The sequence below is a fragment of the Rhinichthys klamathensis genome, unplaced genomic scaffold, assembly GCF_029890125.1.
Source record: "Rhinichthys klamathensis goyatoka isolate OS25496 unplaced genomic scaffold, OSU_Roscu_1.1 h1tg000111l_1, whole genome shotgun sequence".
Classification (NCBI taxonomy): Eukaryota; Metazoa; Chordata; class Actinopteri; order Cypriniformes; family Leuciscidae; genus Rhinichthys; species Rhinichthys klamathensis.
Window position 1 is genome coordinate 3,366,959 of NW_026606649.1, and position 10,388 is coordinate 3,377,346.

The 10,388-nt window shown below is 40.7% G+C and overlaps 2 long non-coding RNA genes across 2 annotated transcripts; both read left to right on the forward strand.

Annotated features, from left to right (window-relative positions):
- The first annotated feature begins 1,263 nt into the window (after positions 1–1,263).
- On the forward strand, positions 1,264–1,530 carry LOC130087813 (uncharacterized). Its single transcript, XR_008807402.1, has 2 exons — positions 1,264–1,353; positions 1,450–1,530. It is a non-coding gene; the product is annotated as an uncharacterized LOC130087813 (long non-coding RNA).
- Positions 1,531–8,554: 7,024 nt separating this feature from the next.
- On the forward strand, positions 8,555–8,821 carry LOC130087814 (uncharacterized). The gene is made up of 2 exons (XR_008807403.1): positions 8,555–8,644; positions 8,741–8,821. It is a non-coding gene; the product is annotated as an uncharacterized LOC130087814 (long non-coding RNA).
- The last annotated feature ends 1,567 nt before the right edge of the window (positions 8,822–10,388 follow it).

The following is a 10,388-nucleotide window of genomic DNA, read 5'->3' on the forward strand; positions in this document are numbered from 1 at the left end:
GGATGGTGGCTAGGGTGATCGGTTGACAATAATACAATGTGGGAATAATGATCAAGGAAGAAAATATTTGTTTACATTTCTTTAAGGGGGGCTGGACTGGAAATAAAAAGAAACAAAAAATTAAGGAGGACTGGGACGAATCTAATTACCAAGTGCTAAGTTAACCTTCATCCTCTCTCCAGGTCATTTTGAATTTTTTTTAATTCATTTTCTTTTCATTTTTAAAAATTGAGTGTTCATCATTGTTGTCCAAGACCTTAGGAGTTTTGTTGCACTTCAGTTGCACTTCAATTTGGAATACACTCACACACACACACACACACACACACAAAAAACTGACCAGATTCAAGGAGTTTTTGTGGTTGTATCTTCCCTTACGGGTCCATAGGAATGAATGGGAAATGGGCACATTCACATGCATACAAAGACGTACAAACACACACACACACACACACACACACATACACACACAAACATACACACACAAACACACATACACACACCTAGTAATTCCCATTAAAATTACAGTATACAGTATAACGGGGGCAATGTTTGTTTTTTAAATCTGTCACAAAGCAGACTGCACACAGATATGAAGTGGTTAGATTTGAACACATTTGCAATGCAGAACAATAACAAATATACTTGATATCGCCCGGATCCAGCTGACTACAGTAAAGTCAAGTCAAGTCACCTTCATTTATAAAGCGCTTTTAACAGTATGGATTGTTTCAAAGCAGCTTTACAGTGATAATAGAAATTACCGTAACAGATTGTTTAGGCTTTACTACAGCTCTAGGATAAAGTTATTGTCCAGCTAAAGATAGTCTTGATTGATTCATTAGTTATTAAATTAGGGCCCGCTAACACAACACCGTTCTAACAGAAAAACCCTTAATGCGCTCCTGCCGCCCATCCGCACAAAACAGTGCCTGGTGTCTCGAGAATGCCGGCCCTGAAATAGGTTCGAAGGGGCAACCAATTATCCGTTTTCTCTGCGCAAACCCGCGAAGACGCAGACTGCGTACACATGCGCATCACGTGTTCAGTCGATATAACTGCCATACATATTATTTCTGTTATTGAACATGTTTTTGTTATATTTGTTTAATCTATTCATGAATGTTGAGTGTTGATGTTAACTAGGAACTAAAGTACATTTTGCGTTGCACACGGACACTTTTTAAGGTGCAACAGGAAAAACAGACTTTTTGTGAGAAGTTATTCTCTGTGTGTGGAGTAGAAGAGTCACTCGTGTTTTGAGCCAAGAAGTAAAGATGTTTTTCATTTTTGTTTTTTGAACCGGGTATTTCAAGTGAACTCATTCCCTCTTGGTTATATGCAGCCAGCGAGGTATGTGTATTTCGTTTCGTATTCCCGAAGTGTGTTTGTATTTACTTCTTTATAGTGTTTGTGAACGTGTTTGTCTTTTACATTGTCATACTGTAGTTTGACGGTGGATTTCATTGATGGTGAATGTGACGAAGGAGAGAAGGATGACAAGTGCAATAAATCCATCAGTAACCAGAACCATGGTGTCGTTTATTTCCTGGAGGGAGTGATAGTCAAACTCGGACCTGCGTCAACGTTCCCGAACCTGCTCGTGCTCGGCCCGGACCTGATGTGTCACAACTCGGCAAGACGGGATGTAGCGTTACACAGATAAGCCCACGTTTACCGTTAAGGACCTGCATTTCTCAGTGTTTCATTAAGACGTCCATAAGTCAGACACGTAAGCTTGTGTTCTGAAAGGTGACAATAAGTTTTGAACACTACAAGAGACTGTGTAACCTTAATAATAATAACTGTGGTTTAAATTGTATGAGGGGAATTTATTGATTTTGTCTACTGAAGAAAGTAAGTGATAACTTGGAAAAGGGAGAATTATTTGTGCACATTTAAGCAAGCCAATATTATTTGTATTTTTTTTGTGTGAAGTTTTTATTATTTTCTAAGCACGTTCACTTAAATGTGGCCATAAGCATCTTGTCAAGTGTAATTGACCATGCAATATTACCACGGCTTTACAATGTTTGCTTTAATTGAAGGATTGATCTACATTGACCTAATTTAATTTGATTATTCAAAGAAAAAAAAAAAAAGGGAAATTCTGCTGTTAAATTCGCAGCTAATGTTAAGTGTGTACAGGCAATTACCAGATAATGTAAGATGTCACAAACAAGTGAAAAAGAACAAGTGACAGAGAAGTCTATCATTGTACAACAAGCAGTACAGCCTGCAGAGCCTCGTAGAAGTGAAAGAGATAGAAAATTAACAGAAAAGGGAAAGGAATTTCAGAATGAAAAGATGAAAGGATTATCACTTCGCTTTGAAAGTATTTATGAACGCTGGAAGGTTTTGACTAAGGTGGCTAAGAAATCTGTAATCAAACAAGATCCCAGTGATATCCTCCAAGAACACATTAAAGGCATTCAAAGAGAAGAATCTGAGCTGAACAGTGTTTATGATGAATATCGAAAGATTGACAGCCCTGCTCATGATATGAGACGCAAGTTGGACAGATGTGCATCCGTAACCAGAATTGTAATACAGAATGCACAGTCTCAAATTCAAGGAAATGAGGAGGTAATTATTTGGCCTGATGCTTCATCTGTATTCGCGTCTTCAACCTCCAGTGTTTCATTTCAGGGCAATAATTCTAAGCCTAATTCCATCCACTCTGCTGTATCCTCATCCAAAAGACAAGAAGCTGCTGCTGAGTATGCACATACACAGGCTGTATTGAAGATTATGGGTGAGCAAGAAAGCCACCAAGCAGAATTGCAGAGACTTGAAGCTGAGGATAAGTCGATAGTTGCAGACCAAGAAGCAGCTGCATCTACTCGCCGTCTTCAAAGAGAAAAGGAAGAAATCGAACGCAAGATAGAAAGAGAGAGACAAGAGGCTGCTCTGTTAAAGAGACAGCATGAAGAGAATATTGCAAGAAGAAGGTCAGTTGAAAATTTGAAAAGAGAGCTTGAGCGTTTGGAAGAGCTGAAGAGGCTTAATGCAGCCAAAGCAAAGCTTTGAGTGTACAATGCAAATGAGTTCTATCCAACCCAAGACTTTGTACCACAAAACTTTGAGGCTGAGTTGCCTACAGATATGCAGATAATCAATCAAGCGACTATTGCTGATCAGCATCCACCACCACTCAGAGATGTGACTCCAAGAAGTGAACTCCAAGATGACATGCGAGAGCTGGTGAAGGTCTTAGCTGAAGCTATGACAGCAAACAGGTTACCCATTCCAGAGCCTTCGATCTTTAGTGGAGATCCACTTAAGTTTAATCATTGGAAATCATCCTTTCAGACACTTATAGAGAAAAAGAATATTCCAACCGCAGAGAAGGTCTTCTTCCTTCAAAAATATGTCGGAGGAGCTGCTAGAGAAGCCTTAGAAGGTCATTTTCTGGCTGGTTCAGAAGATTCATACAATGCAGCATGGGACCTGCTCAATGAAAGATATGGCCAACCCTTTGTAATTGCCAAGGCTTTCAGAGACAAATTACATACATGGCCAAAAATAGCTTCAAGAGAGAGTGCTGAGTTGAGAAAATTTGTGGACCTTTTACGCAGTTGTGAAAGTGCTATGGCTAAAAATGACAGTCTCCACATTCTTAATGATGGAATTGAGAATCAAAAACTTACTGCCAAGTTACCCGACTGGTTAAGCTCCGGATGGAACCGAAAGGCCACACAATATCAACTTGAACACGGAAGGTTCCCAAACTTCAGTTATTTTGTGACGTTCCTTTCAATGGAGGCTAGCATCGCTTGCAACCCCATTACATCCTTCCATGCATTATGGCAAAGTGAGTCAGATAAAGCAAAGAGCAGGAGCCAGAACATTATGACCTCCAAGAACCAAACCGTAGGTGCCAAGATCTTCACAACAAACACCAGTGAAAGGAAAATAGTCACATGTGTGTTTTGTAAAAAACCAGGACACAGCTTACACAAGTGCTACAAATTAAGAGAGAAGCCAGTTGCTGACCGCATGAAATTTATGCAAAGTGAAAAACTGTGCTTCGGCTGTTTGAGCCCTGGCCACCAGTCTAAGAGCTGCAGTAACCGGATGGTCTGCGATTCTTGCTCAAAGAGGCACCCCACATGTCTGCACGAAGAACGTTCAAAAAGGGTCCAAGAACTAAAGAAAGAACAATCTAAGGAAAGAATTCAACCACAAGACGTCACAAAGGAAACAACCTCTAACAGAGTTGTTCAAGATACTAATAGTACACAGACGTCGGCAATAGTACCTGTCTATGTATCAACGCCAAGTGATCCAGACAAGGAAGTTCTCGTCTATGCTCTGTTAGATTCACAGAGTGACTCTTCATTCATTCTTGATGAAGTGGCAGGTGTTCTTGATACAAACACTGAACAAGTGAAGTTAAAACTATCTACGATGTCGTCAAAGGGGACAATCATTCACTGTAAAAGACTTAATAGCCTACAAGTAAGGGGCCTATTTTCCTCCAAGAAGTTAACAGTGCCGACAGTTTACACTCGTGACTTCATACCTGCTAATCGCACACACATCCCAGTGCCTGAGACAGCAAAGGCATGGCCTCATTTGGAGCATCTTGCTGACCACATTGCGCCTCAAAAGGATTGCGAAATTGGTCTGTTGATAGGGTACAATTGCCCACAAGCTCTAATGCCACGAGAAGTCGTTTGTGGAGTGGAAAACCAGCCATTTGCTCAGAAGACTGACTTAGGTTGGAGCATAGTGAGTTATGGTGACCCAGGTGAACACTACGGTGATGCAATTGGAGTAAGTCACCGCATCATCGTAAAACAAATCAAGCCTGAAGTGAATGCAATGGTCCAGCTTAAAGGAGAAGTACACTATGTTTGCCATACCCAGGTCAGTGAAATGGTCACTCCAGATGACATAATTAAGATGTTGGAATCTGATTTCAGTGAGAGAGGTGGAGAAGAGGCAACCTTCTCTCAAGAAGATCTTCACTTCTTGGCTAAACTGAAAGACGGAATCAGACAGAAGCAAGATGGTCATTTTGAAATGCCCTTACCTTTCAAACAAGACAGACCAAATCTACCAAATAATAAATCATGTGCTGTTCAACGCCTAATGTCCTTGGAACGAAAGCTCAGGAGAGACCAGCAATACCGCACTGACTACTTGGGGTTTATGAAAGACATCATTGCTCGTGGCGACGCAGAAAGGGTCCCTGAAGAAGAGATTGACAATCAACCGGTCTGGTATATTCCCCACCATGGCGTATACCACCCCCAAAAGCCTGGGAAGATACGAGTGGTCTTTGATTGCTCAGCAAGGTTCCAAGAAACGTCACTGAATGATCAACTTCTTACTGGTCCAGAGCTTACAAACACCTTGGTGGGAGTCCTTTGTAGGTTTCGCAAAGGCCCGATTGCCATCATGTGTGACGTGGAAAAAATGTTTCACCAGTTCCATGTAAGGCCTGAGCACCAAGACTACCTCAGGTTCTTATGGTGGGAGAACGGTGACCTAGAGTCTCCACCCTCAATTTTTCGGATAAAGGTCCACCTATTTGGGGCAGCCTCCTCACCTGGATGTGCCAATTTTGGACTTAAGCATCTAGCCGCTCAAGGTCAGGATAAATTTAACCCAAGCACTGTTAAGTTCATCCAAAGGAATTTTTATGTTGATGACGGACTGGTGTGCGGAACATCTGACGCTGAAGCAATCCAACTGATTAAGGAAGCGAGAGACCTTTGCAGCACAGGCAAACTTAGACTACACAAATTTATCTCCAACAGTACGGAGGTAATGAAATCCATACCGAAGGAAGAGTGTGCTGAAAGTGTCAAAGATATGGATATGGGTTTGGGAGAGCCGCTCATGGAAAGAGCTCTTGGCGTTCAATGGTGTGTATCCTCTGATGACTTCCAGTTCAGAGTGACTGTCAAGGAACACCCATATACCAGAAGAGGAGTACTTTCTACAGTAGCTTCCATCTACGATCCATTGGAGTTTGTAGCGCCTTTTATTCTCCGTGGAAAGCAGATCCTACAACAACTGTGTCGAGACAAAGTAACTTGGGATGAGCCACTCCCACAAGAGCTAAGATCACAGTGGGAAATCTGGCTACAAGATCTTCGAAACTTATCTAATGTAAGGATTAGAAGGTGCTATATCCCAGATAACTTCAAGGATGTCAAGCAGTACGAACTTCACCACTTCTCAGATGCAAGTGTCATCGGTTATGGTGAATGTACTTACCTCAGAGCAGTCGACGTCAAGGGAGATGTTCACTGCACGCTTGTCATGGGAAAAGCACGGGTTGCTCCTACCAAGGTAACCACAGTGCCACGGCTTGAGTTGTCGGCTGCAGTTGTGGCAGCAAGAATAAGTGTTATGCTTAGAAATGAGCTTGAAATAGAGGGTCTTCAAGAACATTTTTGGACTGACTCGAAGGTCGTCCTAGGCTATATAAACAATGATGCCAGACGGTTTCATGTGTTCGTAGCGAACAGAGTCCAACGAATCAAGTCCACTACAGATCCTAAACAATGGCACTTTGTAAGGTCTGAAGATAATCCTGCGGATCATGCGTCGAGAGGTCTCTCCGCAGATCAGCTTGTTGCTTCAAATTGGTTCACTGGCCCAGATTTCTTATGGCAAAGAGAGCTACCCAGAGGAGATGTTATGGTGGGAGAAGTCTATGATGATGATCCGGAACTTCGGAAGGCCCTGGTGCTCAACACCAAGGTGAGGGAGGAGAGGTCATTGTTAGAACGTCTAACAAAGTTCTCTGACTGGAAAAGAGCTGTCAAGGCTATTGCTCTTCTAAAGCGCCATGCTAAGCAGATCAAGGGCATCAAAGATAAAGTAAGTGGAGCTACAAGTATTGAGGAAAGAAGGGAAGCAGAGCTGTTTTATAATCAAGTTGGTTCAGAGGGAAGCATTCAGCTGTGAAATCAAAGGTATAAAGCAAGGCAAGGAAGTAAAACCCAAAGACAAAGTAAACAAACTACACAAACTGAGTCCGTTTGTAGATGAGCATGGTGTGCTTAGGGTTGGAGGACGTTTGACAAGATCTGTTCTTCATCCGCATGTCATCCGCCAAATAAGAGTCATGTATCATCGTTGCTTATTAAGCACTACCATGAAAAGGTGCATCATCAAGGAAGAGGAATAACTGCCAATGAATTGCGATCCAATGGAGTATGGGTCATAGGATGCAGCAGTGCAGTTGCCTCACACATTTACAAGTGCACAACATGCAGAAAGTACAGAAGGAACACACAAGATCCAAAAATGGCAGATTTGCCAGAAGAAAGAATGGAAATGACATCTCCTTTCACATATTGTGGCATAGATTGCTTTGGACCGTTCTATGTGAAGGAAGCAAGAAAGGAACTTAAGAAATATGGTCTTATTTTCACCTGTATGTGCTCTAGAGCCATACATATCGAAATGCTTGATGACCTCACTACAGATGCCTTTATCAATGCATTGCGTGTATTCATCGCAATACGCGGACATGTAAGACAGTTGAGATGTGAGTTCATGAAGGCAATGAAGAACTTGGATCATGAACAGTTAAAGGAACATGGATGTGAGTTCATAATGAACTTCCCATCATCGAGCCACATGGGAGGTGTATGGGAAAAACAGATAAGGACGATCAGAAGTGTCTTAACTGCAATCCTTGACCAGTCTGCTAAACGACTCGACAGTGCCTCGCTCAGAACCTTTCTATATGAAGTGATGGCTATTATAAATAGCAGACCTCTGACAACCGAGCATTTAAATGACCCAACAAGCCTTGAACCTCTCACGCCCAATCACATTCTTATGATGAAGTCTAACATAATATTCCCACCTCCAGGTGAGTTTGTGAGTCAGGATCTATAGTTGCGCAAGAGATGGCGCCAGGTGCAGTTTTTGGCAAACGAGTTTTGGACAAGGTGGAAGAAGGAGTATCTCCTTAATCTTCAGCAAAGACAAATATGGCAGAAAGAGAAGAGAAATACGAAGGTTAACGACATTGTCATCCTGCAGGAGGACAGTTCTCCACGTAACCAATGGAGATTGGCAAGGGTGACACAGGTGTATCCGAGCACTGATGGAAAGGTTCGAAGGTGAAACTGTTAATTAGTGACTCGACCTTAGACAGCCAGGGAAGACGCATTTCCAAGCCAGTTTACCTTGATAGGCCTGTACAAAAGACAGTTGTACTGCTTGAGGCAGAATAAAGGTTAAGGTTACCATTTCACGGAAACAGTATTTTATGTTACTGTAAGGTTTAAGGTATACTGTATGATTAAAATTAAGGTGTGAAAAGGTTTGAATTGTGAGGTGAAATGACAAAATAGTCATTTGGTGGGAGTATAACTGCCATACATATTATTTCTGTTATTGAACATGTTTTTGTTATATTTGTTTAATCTATTCATGAATATTGAGTGTTGATGTTAACTAGGAACTAAAGTACATTTTGCGTTGCACACGGACACTTTTTAAGGTGCAACAGGAAAAACAGACTTTTTGTGAGAAGTTATTCTCCGTGTGTGGAGTAGAAGAGTCACTCGTGTTTTGAGCCAAGAAGTAAAGATGTTTTTCATTTTTGTTTTTTGAACCGGGTATTTCAAGTGAACTCATTCCCTCTTGGTTATATGCAGCCAGCGAGGTATGTGTATTTCGTTTCGTATTCCCGAAGTGTGTTTGTATTTACTTCTTTATAGTGTTTGTGAACGTGTTTGTCTTTTACATTGTCATACTGTAGTTTGACGGTGGATTTCATTGATGGTGAATGTGACGAAGGAGAGAAGGATGACAAGTGCAATAAATCCATCAGTAACCAGAACCATGGTGTCGTTTATTTCCTGGAGGGAGTGATAGTCGATAGGTATGCGCGTTTGAATATATATATGTACGCAGGCGTGTATTCCTTCTTCACAAATCAACCCACAACAAACTACTTGTCTGTCCTTAAACCTCTGGGGTCTAAGGTGTTTTGGGGGTCCTTGAGATGTTTTGACATGCCCTGACATTTGTGCTTTTTTCAGTTGCTTATAAACATATGGCACAGGTGAAATTACACTCTATTTAGCACAAACAGGGCTACCATAATATGTGAGCAACATGTATGTACATGTTTGTATTTTTGAGAGAATATTGTTTATGCATGGTTATTGAAAAAACTAAAAATTAAAGTTTCTGAAATAAGGCCACAAAACACATACTAAATATCTGTCCACAAGACTTTTGACTAATGGATGTTGTCGCCTAGAGTTTTTGCTTCAAAATGATCCTGCCTAATCATTCACATAAAACAATAGATGGTTTTAAATTGTGAAAAACATTTTGTTGTTTGGAAAGGCAATATGCGTGGGGGCGTGAACGGCCCAACCCCCTCATGAATAATTAGGTGGTTCTCACCTGAGAAGACAAAGACCCGCATAATAATGAGCCTTTCATTCAGGTGTGTCAAACAAGAAAGAATGCAAGGACTATATATATATATATATATATATACATACACACATATATATATATATATATATATATGTGTGTGTGTATATATATATATATATATATACACATACATACACACACACACACATACACTGTAAAAAGTAAAACATTGGTGTTTTTCGTTTGATATATATTTTTTCATTCCAATAGCCTAAAATTATTAGATTGTTAAGTAAAATTACATTTTGTAATTTGTATGTGTCTTTCAATCTATTTTCTTAGATTGATACAATATAAAATTATAACATAACAATGAAATTTAAATTATACATTAGATTAAGCATGATTTGCGCATGCACACACATGAAAACTCGAGAGAAGGTTCTGGAAGAGACCGAACGCAGAAGTCGGAGGGTTATCTGCTGAACAGCGCGAAGAACAGGACACGTTTGTCAGGTAAGGGGGAAACTCATTCAACATTTAAATACTTGAAAAGCATTAACGTCATATCATTTTAATGAACAGACACGCAGATTAGAAGTTATTATAATGTTAATTTTGACATTAGCGGTAAGTTATAGCGTTAACATGGCGCCATTTTACAGCTAACGATTTTCCTGGGAAATCCAAGAACTAATATTATATAGACCGATTGAACGGATATTATGAAAGGAAAAAAATATTTTCTCGCTCTGAATGTTGTAAAAAAAAAGATGTATTCATAACTAAGGCTTTAGTAACGTTATATTGCATTTCTTTGCCGACTGTAGCAAGTCTCAAGAGTTCTGGGAAGGAAGAGGACAGGGTCGGCTTGCGGAGACTGTGGGTCTTTATTGGAACAACGTAAAATAAACAAAAGTCGCGCACACAGCGCTGTATACTCAAAACTCAGTCCACTAGTGTTTGGCAATCACTCAATGTGTTCCCCGAGCTCTCTGCCAACCGCTCTCTGCGTT